Source organism: Dipteris shenzhenensis, chromosome 19, assembly GCF_047967505.1.
Source record: "Dipteris shenzhenensis isolate YYH24624 ecotype China chromosome 19, Dip_SZ_1.0, whole genome shotgun sequence".
Taxonomy (NCBI): Eukaryota; Viridiplantae; Streptophyta; class Polypodiopsida; order Gleicheniales; family Dipteridaceae; genus Dipteris; species Dipteris shenzhenensis.
Window position 1 is genome coordinate 12,675,748 of NC_141614.1, and position 12,770 is coordinate 12,688,517.

A 12,770-nucleotide genomic window follows, 5' to 3' on the forward strand; every position below is an offset into this window, starting at 1 on the left:
CATTAAAAAGTTTGATGGGACAAACTTTTCTTTATGGAAAGAACAGATAAGGGATATGCTATTTCAAAAGAAGTAGATTCAACCCTTGGCAGGTATTGAAGCTAAGCCTGCGGATATATGTCTGAGGATGATTGGAATAAGTTGGATGCATTAGCAAAGTCTACTATTAGACTTCATCTTGCAGAGTCAATTTATTTCATAGGAGTAAATGAGTAGACTATGAAAGATTTGTGGAAGAAACTGTGTGCCACTTATGAGAGGGAAACTGCCTCTAATAAAGTTTACCTCATGAAGAGGTTGTTTGAGTTGCAAATGAAGGAAGGGGTCTCCATTGCTTCTCACTTGTATGAATTCAATATTATTTTCAGCCAGCTTCACGCTCAGAAGATGAATTTTGATGCGGAGACTAAGGCAATATTTCTCTTATGTTCATTGCCATCCTCATGGGATACCTTCCGTATAGCTGTCAGTAACTCTGCACCTGGTGGAGTACTGAAATTTGATGATGTTGTGGGTAGCTTGTTGGCCGAGGAGATTAGACGGAAGTCTATGGACAACAACAAGCAGGATGCAGCCTTAAATGTGCAAAGGGGCAGATCATAGTTCAGGGGGGAGTCCCAAGAAAGAGGAAGTCTTGTAGCAAATCTAGGGCACGGAACATTGAGTGTTACCACTGTGGCAAGAAGGGCCATATGAAAAAGGATTGCTACAAGCTAAAAAGAGAGAGTATCTCTCTCGTGACTTTTAGCATTTCTGTGATACACATGGGATAGAGAGGGAGCTCACATGCCCTCGTACTCCAGAGCAAAATCCAGTTGCAAAAAAGATGAACCGTACCATTCAAGAAAGGTTGCAATGCATGCTTTCCAATGCAAGTCTTTCTGGTGGTTTTTGGGCTAAGGCAATGAAGATTGCAGTGCATGTGATCAATAGATCACCTAGTAAGAGTTTGGATGGTGGTATTCCTGAAGAGGCATGGAGTGGCAAGAAGCCCTCTTACTCTCATTTGCGTATATTTGGGTGTGAGGCATATGCACATGTGCCAAAAGAGCTTCGAAAGAAGCTAGATCCTAAGTCTAGGAAATGCATCTTTCTAGGTTATGGTGAAAGTGGAGAGATGGGCTATCGTCTCTGGGATCCAGAAGCAAAGAAGATCATATGCAGCCATGATGTAGTCTTCAATGAGAAGAAGATGCATAAGGCACCCATGAGGGATGTGGAAATGATGAGAATCACTTTCCAGGATGTGAATCCACCTGCATATGTTGATAGATAGCAAGCTATCCATGCACCAAATGTGCAAGAAATGGTACCACCAAGTACTCCCACAGGTATACAATCAAGGGTAGATGATGGATCATCTATAGGTGGAAATGATGAGCCAAATGTGGCTGATATGCAGGTGGGACAGCAAGCTGAAATGCCTTTGAGAAGATCATCTAAAGTGTCTACACTACCTGATAGGTTTGTTCCAGGGGTAGACTATGTGATGCTTACTGATTGCGGGGAGCCTTCTTGCTATAAAGAGGCTATGATGCACGAGGATCAATGCAAGTGGGAGTATGCTATGCAATCAGAGATGAGTTCACTTATGAAGAATAAGACTTGGGACTTGGTTTCTTTGCCACATGGAAAGAAAGCATTGCCATGTAAATGGGTCTACAAGATGAAGGTCATAGGTGATGATGTGCCTAGGTACAAGGCCCGTTTGGTCGCTAAAGGTTCAAGCAAGAGAAGGGTGTGGACTTTGATGAGATATTCTCTCCGGTTGTGAAGATGACCACACTAAGATGCATGCTTGGACTAGTGGTAGCAGAGGATATGGAGCTTATGTAGATGGATGTCAAGACAGCTTTCTTGCATGGGGATCTGCATGAGGAAATTTACATGGTGCAACCGGAAGGCTTTGAAGAAAAGGGCAAAGAGCATTTAGTTTGCAAGCTAAAGAAGAGTCTCTATGGTCTTAAGCACGTGCCTAGAGAATGGTATCAGAATTTTGATGCTTTCATTCGGTCCCAAGGTTTTAGAAGGAGTGAAATTGATCACTGCCTATACACTGAAAGGGCTAAGGATAATAGCCTGATAATCATGGCGCTATATGTGGATGATATGCTATTGGCTAGCAAGAATACTTATGAGCTAGATGCATTAAAGGCCAAGTTGCATGAGGCCTTTGATATGAAGGATTTGGGACTTGCAGGTCATATTATTGGTATGCGCATCACGCGTGATCGGAATAGGGAACTCCTTTGGCTTTCACAGAAGGAGTATGTTACAAAAGTATTGCAGCATTTCAATATGGAGGGGGGGAAGGCAGTGAGTACTCCATTGCCTCCATATGTGAAACTTAGTCATATAGATAGTCCCAAATCAGATGAGGAGAGGGCCATGATGGCCAAGGTTCCTTATGCATCAGTGGTTGGGAGTCTTATGTATGCTATGATAGCTACTAGACCAGACATTGCATTTGCAGTGGGAGCTGTTAGCTAGTATATGGCTAATCCAAGAAAGAGGCATTGGGAGGCAATTAAGTGCATCATGAGGTACATGAAGGGTACCAAGGAGATGTGCATCTGCTTTGGTAGAGGAGATATGCATGTACTTGGGTACACAGATTTAGACTATGTAGGGCATGTGGATAGTAGAAGATCCACTTTTGGTTATGTGTTCACCTTTGCAGGTGGTGTAGTGTCGTGGATGTCTCGTGCACAGAAGTGAATTGCTTTGTCTACCACAGAGGCTGAGTATGTTGCAGCCATAGAGGGTTGCAAGGAGGCTATATGGCTTGATCGGCTAGTGGGAGATTTGGGGATTCATATAGGTGTACTGACATTGCACAGTGATTCTATGAGTGCTATTCAGCTGGCACGGAATCCGGTCTTTCATGCAAAGACCAAACACATTGAGGTCAAGTACCATTTCATTAGGGAGGTACTTGAGGACAAGCACATAGAGCTTGTCAAGGTTCATACAGATGATAACCCTACAGATATGCTAACGAAGAGTCTACCTAGTCAGCGGTTTGAGTATTGTTGTGTATTGATGGGCATTGGATAGTATGCTCCCTGATTGTTCTCCCTTAAAGGCACATTGTCCTTTAAGTGGGAGGTTATGGGGGTTAAAGTTCATTGTGCCTTTACCTCGGTTATGTACAATACTCAAACACATATATAAAAATGAATGAAAAAAGAAGATTAGGGTGTTCTGCACCCACCAAAACTTGGGTGGCCCTTTGTTTCTCTCTCTCCCTCTTCCATTCTTGCTTCCGTTGAGAGCACTCTCATTTATAAGTACTTGCAAAAGGGATTATATCGTAAGTGTTTCCAAGTGGTTAGTTCTTTTGTGATCATCAGGTAGTTCAATGTAATTTGACACATACTAAAATTACCATGACTATCTTGAAACAATCATGCACCAGGCACAACGATTGCATAGTTATGACAATTTCACCAAAAAGTAGAACGTGAAAGGGATAAGTCTTACCTCAAGAAGAGTTGTACAAGAACCTCATCCCTAGACAACCTGATAAGGGTTTAGCGAGCAACGTGGCACGTGGCTAACTCAACCAAGGGTTACCAACTTGGCACATGGTTAGCCCGGCCAAGGGTTAACAAGGTTTTGTGTGTGTGTGTGTGTGTTTTAAAAAAAAAAAAAAAAAAACCTTTTAACAACACGGCACACAAAGCTCAGATAAGGGTGGATAAAAAAATATTTATTACATGGGTGTTCATAAAACAAAAGTTGGTACAAAAGTGTTGAATCCTTCAGGTAGTATTAACTAGAAAAGAATTCAATGCATGAGGCTAGATGCTAGGCATGGCGACGCTTGAGGGCCATGGAGGAAAAGGGAACATGAGGAAAGAAGCGTTAACATAGGTGGGGAAAAAAGATTAAGAGGGGTGGGAATGAAGAGAGGGACTATGGCACAAGGGGAAAGGAAGAGGGGGAAGAGGAGCATGTACATGATGGGAGGTGGAATGTAGAGATGGAGACATCAAGGGAAGAGAGTCATGCTTTATTTGAAAGGAAGGATGGGGGGGGGGAATCAAAGTACTAGCTAGGTGGCTTTACAAGAATGAGTGTGTTCCATCAATAAACACCAACTTCCAATCACCATGGCAGGCCAACCTCAACTTGTTTGGCATGGGAATGTATACCAAAAAGTAATCTTGAGGAAGGGGGGGGGGTTCCCCAAAAACACCCCTTACAAAAAGTGGCCAACTATGAGAGCCAAAGCTGAGGGGTCTCTCCCAATAAATGCATCCTCCCATATGCATGGTGTGTGTGGAAGAGTGTCCCATGTGGGCTAGGCAGTTACGCACTCTCAATTGTGTGCGACAACCCTTTGCCTCATTTTTCCACATACATCAACCCCCATATCCCAAGTCTAAGATACTCCCTTGGTCTCTTCCCAATTTTATAATACGTTCAAACATCTAGGAGGACAAGTGGAGGGTTGGCACAAGGAAGCTTGCCACCTCATCCTACTTTCCCATTATTTAACTTGCATTCTTGGACTTTCTACACCCCCCCCACATGGGCCTATCCTACATGGAGGGAATAATCCAATATAATATCCATCTCCACCTATTTTATATTACTTCTCCCATGGTCCTTGGGCCATATCTCACTAAATGCAGGCATGGGACGAGAAGAGAAAGAGAAGGAGAACAAGAAGAGGAAGAGGATAGGGGCGTGAGATCTTTTCCAGGAGCCTAAAAAGTCTGTCAACGACGCACTAGTATGCCAGAAGACGCAGGAACCCAGGAAAACAGTTGCTATTTGTCCGTGACAAATAGATGTGCCACAAGACACAGGAACTCAGAAAACAGTTGTGATTCGTGATCTGTTCGCGACGCGTAGATGTGCTAGCTGCAACCAGGGAGCGTGCAGGTGTTGCAGATGCGCATGAGCAGTTTTGCAGGTGCGATCGACCAGAAGATGCGTGGCACTGCACAAGAACCCATAAGATGCGCAGGAACCATAGGCTAAAGGCACAAGAACCTAGAAGATGCGCAAGAACTGCAGGCTAAAGGCACAGAAATTGAGAAGGTCTACAGCCGCAGAGACGGAGAACTACAAGCAGGAGATACGCAGAAGCAAAGAACCACACACGGAAGGTGCTGTAGGACTACACCCAGTCGTAGGAGTAATGAATTTTACACCACTAGCCATGGAGATTTCGATCCCAGCAGCCACACCAATTCCATTAACTGGAAAAGAATTCAATACATGAGGCTAGATGCTAGGCATGGCGACGCTCAAGGGCCATGGAGGAAAAGGGAACATGAGGGAAGAAGCGTTAACATAGGTGGGGAAAAAAGATTAAGAGGGGTGGGAATGAAGAGAGGGACTATGGCACAAGAGGGAAGGAAGAGGGAGAAGAGGAGCATGTACATGATGGGAGGTGGAATGTAGGGATGGAGACATCAAGGGAAGAGAGTCATGCTTTATTTGAAAGGAAGGATGGGGAGGGGGGAAAATCAAAGTACTAGCTAGGTGGCTTTACAAGAATGAGTGTGTTCCATCAAGGAATAGCCCCCTCCTTTTATATCCAAGAGAGGGGGTCTCTCCCAATAAATGCATCCTCCCACATGCATGGTGTGTGTGGAAGAGTGTCCCATGTGGGCTAGGCGGTTACGCACTCTCAATTGTGTGCGACAACCCTTTACCTCATTTTTCCACATATATCAACTGCCATATACCAAGTCTAAGATACTCCCTTGGTCTCTTCCCAATTTTATAATATGTTCAAACATCTAGGAGAATAAGTGGAGGGTCGGTACAAGGAATCTTGCCACCTCATCCTACTTTCCCATTATTTAACTTGCGTTCTTGGACTTTCTACACCCCCCTCCCCCCACATGGGCCTATCCTACATGGAGGGAATAATCCAATATAATATCCATCTCCACCTATTTTATATTACTTCTCCCATGGTCCTTGGGCCATATCTCACTAAATGCAGGTGTGGGACTGCCTAGGTGGAGGGGTGGTGCATGGACGACCCATGCCACCTTATCATTTTATATTATTACTACCATGGATTATGTACAACACACCTTGTGGGTCCTCTTACATGGAAGGGTGGCACATGGTCATGCCCTACCACCTCAACCCTGGGCCATATGCACACCATATTTTATTATACTATTGCCACACATACAAGCACACACACATATTTATGCCTTTTACTTTGGTCAAATTTATCCATAACAGTAGTCCAAGCTCCGGGGTTAGGGTCCACTTACGAGAATGTAAGAGTTTTATTTGGCAAGGAATGCCAATAATGTTAAGCAAAAAACTATTTGTAAACAAAAGTACCGCCGGTGAAGTCCTGACAAGCATCTCATTTATTGAAGAGGAGAATCTCTTTACCTACCACCATCCAAAAAGAAAACATGATAAGAACCAAGTTAACTTAAATTGGGAATATAGGTGGCATAAACACTCCTCCCTTGTTATCGGGGTCACAATAAATTAAAAGCTTAGCCATAAACTTAACCAGCACGATGTAAGAAATTGAGTGTAAAAAGATGGAATTTTCAAGTGTGGAAATGTACTTAAAAAGGAGGGGGGAAACCTTGGGAGGGAGGAGGGGGTCAATTAGAAGGTAAAAATAGAAGGGGAATTAGAAGGGAAACTAAAGGGAAAATAATAGAGAAGGGGGAGGGAAGGAGAACCGAAGAAAATAAATATCTAGAAACAAAGGTGGGAAGATACCTATATAGAGAGGCGGGGGAAGAAGGGAGAATTGTGTATATAGAAAGGGGGGGAGGGGGGGTTAGATATAAATACTTGAGAGGGGGAAAAAAATTAGAAATAAATATATAGAGAGGGGATACTTAGGTACTAATATTAAGAAGGGGGGAATTTACTATATAAGATAAGGATAGGAAGAGGATTTAAGTAGGGTTAGGATGAAGGGTTGATGAAAACTTACAGTATAAATTTAAAAATGTGAGAAGCAAGGAAAGAGGAGGAAAATGGGTCAGTAGAGATGAGGGAAGAATTATGGGTAAATATTTATTAGGGATGGGGGGTAGGGATTATATATCTATAGAGACAGATAGAGAAGGGGAAATAGATATAGATAGATCTATAGAGAAGGGGGGGGGGGGGGAGAAAAGCTATAGAGAGATCTATAGAGAGGGGGGGAAAACATAGGGTAAAAGTATTTATATATAGAAATATTTTTAAAAAAAAGAACATATATGAAATTTGTTAGATAGTAATAATGTAAGAAAAGCTATTTTTAGAACTAAGAGAAGGGGGGCTAGATAAACACGTTTAATGATAAAGACTAATTAAAATAGAAGATGTGAATACGGTTGTCCAAGAGGTCGACGATCGTGGGTGACATTGGGTGTCAGCTCAAGGTGTAGTAGACGATGTAATGTGGGGAAACAAATGTGAAGAGAAAGGGATTCGATTAAGGGACAAAAAGAAAGTAACCAGAGGGGGAATATATATATATATATGGAGAGAGAAGGAAAAATTTGATGGTTTGAAGGTAAGGAGAGAGAGCAGAAAAAAGGAAAGGGAGAGAGAGGAGGCGGGGTTTACGAGATGTAGAGAGAAAATAAAGGGAAGAGAGGGGGGGGATTTTTTTGGGGCTTTATTGATGCAGAACCTATGAGTCCATCAAGGCAGGGATAAACTCGAAGAGCGACCAGATGGGACATGGCACGACAGTAGAGATGCAGGCAACAAAATTGTCATAGTAGTCACGTAGTGATTAGAGTAACGAGGGCGTGAAGGCACTGGTGGGAAGTAAGATTTATAGAAGGAGGGTGAGATTTACAATAAGACAAGAAGGAAGACCGGTTGAACCAAAGGGGGACGAAATGATTTAGAAGGGGGAGGAGATACAGTAGATGGTACTACTCTGCACTAAATGCAAGGCAGTTTTTCAGTCGTGCCAAACCAAGGAACACTTGACAATCCACGGTGGGCAAGATACGAGTGAAGATTGCGCGCACTCGATTGGGAGAATTTGGGACGTCAAGCAAAGTTAGAAACGACGTTGGTGGTGGCAGTACTGTAGCATCGAGACCAGAGGAGGCAGCCCGCAAAAGCAAAATACGGGGTAAGGGGCAGACTATAGGAGATGCGAGCGAGCGCACCAGGCAGCGGGTAGAGGAGGAGCTCGAAGTGTGTGAGCGGGTGTGCTCAGTAAAGGGGGTTTAAATATGAAGAGATTGAGGGGACCAAAGCCTGAGACATTTGGTAAGGCGACAGCCATAACGATGCAAGGCATTGTAGAGATCGAGGAGTCACAGCCGTATGCAGTGTACGTTGTGAAGGATAGTCAGAGTTAGAGAGTAGACATGGTTTAATACGTGGTGTGGGGAAGGTGGAGATTTAGTATATATATTTAAAGGAAAAAAAAGAAAAGAAGGGGGGCGGGGGGTTAGCATGAAATTTAAAAAGGGAAACATTAGGCAAATAAGAGTAGAGAATAAAATTAATGGGAAGTAGGGGGAAAATTTTAAGTAGATCCAAGAAAAATAATGAAAAGAAGACATTTAGAAGAAAAGAAATAAGCAAAAAATATAGGGAAAATATTCAAGAAATTTGGGATAATAAAAAAGCAAAAGTAATAAAGTAAATTAAGAAAAACTAATAAAGGAAATAAAAAATTAAGAGATAAGGACGAAAAGTAAAAAATTAGAAAAAAACCAATAAAATTAGAACATAGAAAAATTATAAGAAATTTATATGGAAATTTAAAAGAAAAAGAGTAGAAAATTTATAGAAAAGGAAAAAAGGCCATTAATAAAGGATAAAAAGGAAAAAGGAAAGGCAAAATAAGGGAAAGGGAATAAGACAAAAAGAAAGGAAAAAATTGTGGTAGGTAAAAGAAAACAATGAAAAAATAGATTTAAAGAAAAATTAGGGATAAAGTGTTGGAAAAGGAAGAATAAATAAGGAAAAATAGAGAAAATAAAAGAAAAATAAGAAAAATAAGGGAAAATAAAAAATTAAGGAATATAAAAAAATAAGAAAAATAGGAGAGAGAGAGAGAGAGAGAGAGAGAAGGGGGCCATGGTCTAACCATTAGAGAGGAAGGTGTAGGAAGTGTGTGGGTGTGTGTGTGTGTGAGGAAAAGTGTGTGCATTGAGAGATTGAAAATAAAGCCCATTAAGAAAAATGCATCTATAAAAGTATGAAAAGTTATCATTAACCAAATTACGGGGGGCATCATGAAGCTTAAAGAGTAGAGTATAGAAGGCCAAAAGATGCACGTGCTAAAAGGCTAAAGATATAAATCTATAATTAGTCTCTAGGGAGGCATCTTTGTGATGTAACAAGTGTTAAATTACACAGAGTAGCAGAACAGAAACTGAACAAAGAATAGAGAGTACACAGCAAACTAGAGAGGAATAAAATTTTCCTTCAATATTGATGTAGTATAGATGATGGCTTCGTCCACTCGTGCACTCCCACAGTGGAGCTTAGATGGTGATCTAGACAGATACTATGTGAAGAGCTACTAGATGGGAGATCTAATTTGATCTAAATTGATATGATACAATGGACTTGGGAGGTCGCCTCTTTATAGCTATGAGGGCGGTAGTTGAATCAACATTCCAATGATTCTCCTAGGGCTTATGGGAGAACCTGCTCAAAATGCCAACATCAAAACTGATGTCCGGTCTGGTGTTGCACAGATAGATGAGACTACCGATGACCAACTTTCTGTACCTCTCGATGTTTGCTGGTGGTGAGGCATCCTCCATAGACAACCTCACATTTACCTCCATAGGTGTAGCTATCTCCTTGCACTCAGACATACCAAATGGCTTCAAGATCTCCCTTGCATATTTCTGTTGAGAGATGAAGATCTTGCCTGGCTATTGCCAGACTTCAATCCCCAAACAGTAGTGCATCAAGCCTAAGTCTGTCATCTCAAACTCAGTGCTCAACGCCTTTCTTGTCTATTGGATCATGTTTTCATAGTCACCCGTAATAAGGAGATCATCCACATATGGAACAATAATAGCAGATTTCCATCTTTCTTGTACACATACAAGTTAGCATCTAAGGCACATCTTTTAAAGTTTAATTTATGAAAAAAATTGTCTATCCATTGGTACCATGCTCTTGGGACCTGTTTCAGCCCGTATAAAGCCTTCTTGAGCTTACATACCTTGTTCTCAGAATGGGGGGCTCAAACCCTGGTGGCTGAGCGACGTACACCTCCTCCTTGAGGTCACCATTCAAGAATGCTGATTTAACATCCATTTGATAAACTGGCCACTTTTTATGTGTAGCCACTGATAGTACTGTGCGAATAGTGGTCATTCTAGCAGTCGGAGCAAAAGATTCTTGAAAATCAAATCCTTTAACCTGCGAAAATCCTTGTGCAACCAATCTGGCTTTGTACTTTTTTGAAGCCCCATCGGCCTTGTACTTTACCTTCCAAACCCACTTGGTGCCAATAACCTTTTTGTTAGGTGGTCGATCTACCAGCTCCCAAGTTTCATTCTTCATGATGCTGTCATATTCTACTCGCATAGCGTTTTTCCAATCTCGGTCTACAAGTGCTTCCTCCAAACTCGCAGACTCCTTTACTTCTGCAATAATCTCAGCCATCAAGGCCATATTGACTATGTGAGCAGAAGCCCTCCTTTGCTGCTTGATTCTCTAAGACCCCGCCTTGGCCCCATCTGCATGCTGCTCAATAGACATAGGCATCTAGTTATCATGGTCGTAGAGTTGCCTTACCCATCGCGGCAATGGCTTTTCCGGTTGTGTAACAACAGGTTGGTGACTTATACCTTCATCATCTGGTATTTCCTCCTCCTTTATAGCTCCTGGGACAGGTCCATAGTGAATTACCTCTTCGCTTGATGATAAAGTGGAAGAGCTCTTCTTTGCCTCCACTACATGTGGCTGCTCCCTGAATACCACATCGCGGCTCGCTATGATCTTCTTTTCCTCTTGGTTGCCTCTCGGTCATACAACTTATAGGCTTTCTTCTCATCACAATAGTTGAAAAAGATACATTTGGTGCTTTTTGGTTGTAGCTTGTTTCTCTCTTTGTCTAGTACATGCGCATAGCATTCACACCCAAATGCTCTGAAATGGGAGACAGATGGCTTCTTACCGCTGCAGCCTCATGTGGTGTTTAACCTTTGAGTGCCTTTGTATAGCTGCGATTAAGGATGTAAACCACAGTATTGATAACTTCAGCCCAAAAGTGGTTTGGTAGTCCAGCACCTTTCAACATACACCTCCCCATCTCCACGGTGGTCTGCATTCGACGTTCAACAACCAAATTTTGTTGAGGCATATGTGGTGTCGTCGTTTGTCACTTGATCCCTTTGCTCTTGCAAAAATCTCCAAACTTTGTAGAGACAAACTCACCACCACCATCCGATCTAATTTTCTTCACTTTTCTCCCTGTTTCATTTTCAACAATCTGTAGCCATTCTTTCAATTTACCAAAAGCTTGAGCCTTTTCACGAAGAAAGTACACCCACATCTTCCTACTATAGTCGTCGACAATCAATAAAAAATAGAAAGATCCCCCCAAGGCATGTGTAGGCATCATACTGCACAAGTCAACATGCACCAACTCTAGAGGAGCGTTTTCTCTATTCTTGCTTTCTTGTGGGAATGCCTTTCTCTGTTGCTTGCCCATCATGCAAGCTTCACACGGTTCTTTGATTTCTGCTACTATAGGTAAGTGAGCAACCATACCTTGCTTCTGCATCTCCTTCAGCACTGTGAATCTGATGTGGCCGAATCTTTCATGCCAAAGTCTACTTGTGCCCACTCCAACAGTGGGTTGTAAGAGCACTTAGCTCATACAGCTTGTTCCTCCTTACTCCTGTGCCAACAAGGTTGCGTGCGCTATCCAGAATTTTTGCTCCTGTCTCGTTGAACCTCACCTCATGGTCAAGGTCAGTTATGGAAGCAACTGATAGCAAATTTCTCTTGATTTGTGGAACATACATCACATTAGATAGTTTCTTAGCATCTCCATTTACAGAAGCAAATGAAACCGTACCTGTACCCAACAGGGCATTTTGTGTTATTACCAATCATCACCATGATGGGTTCTTGTAGAGGCTTCATGGAACAATATAGACCCTTCTTACAAGTCATGTGATGGGAGGCACCACTATCCAACACCCATGAATCAGTGGTTGAAGCTTCTTGAACTGAGGAACACTCTTCCTCAATGGCCAGAAATAGACCCAACTTTGCTTCCGCTGTGTTAGCTATCCCTTTCCCCTTATCTGTCTTCTTCAGGGTACCATCTTTTCATCTGCTTTCTTGACCCGGCAATATGCAATCACATGGCCCTTTTTCTTGCAGTAGAAGCATTTTCCTTGAAACTTCTTCTTGCCACCCTTCTTCTTTTTGTCACCACTAGTAAGGGACTCACCTTTGGTGGAGGAACCACCTTTGCCTTTCGCAGTGGTGGAGAACGGAGCATCCCCATTGCCGCCTCCATCTCAAGCTTTAGGCCTCAATTCCTCCTCCATAAGGAAAGCACAGAACTCCTCAAATGACAATGGTTGGGGTCTCACCTAAGTGTTAAGCACAATTACCAGTCCATCAAACCTTGGTGGACATATCTGAAGACACCGTCGAGCTAGCTCTTCGCTAGTCTTTTGTATCCTAGCACCAACCATCTGGTCAGGCAGATTTTTGATTCGGGTTATGAACGCCTCTGATGTCTCTCCTTCATTAAACTTCTTAGCTGCGAGCTGATTCTCTAGGTTCTAGATTCTTGTCTGATTCTGCATCTCCAA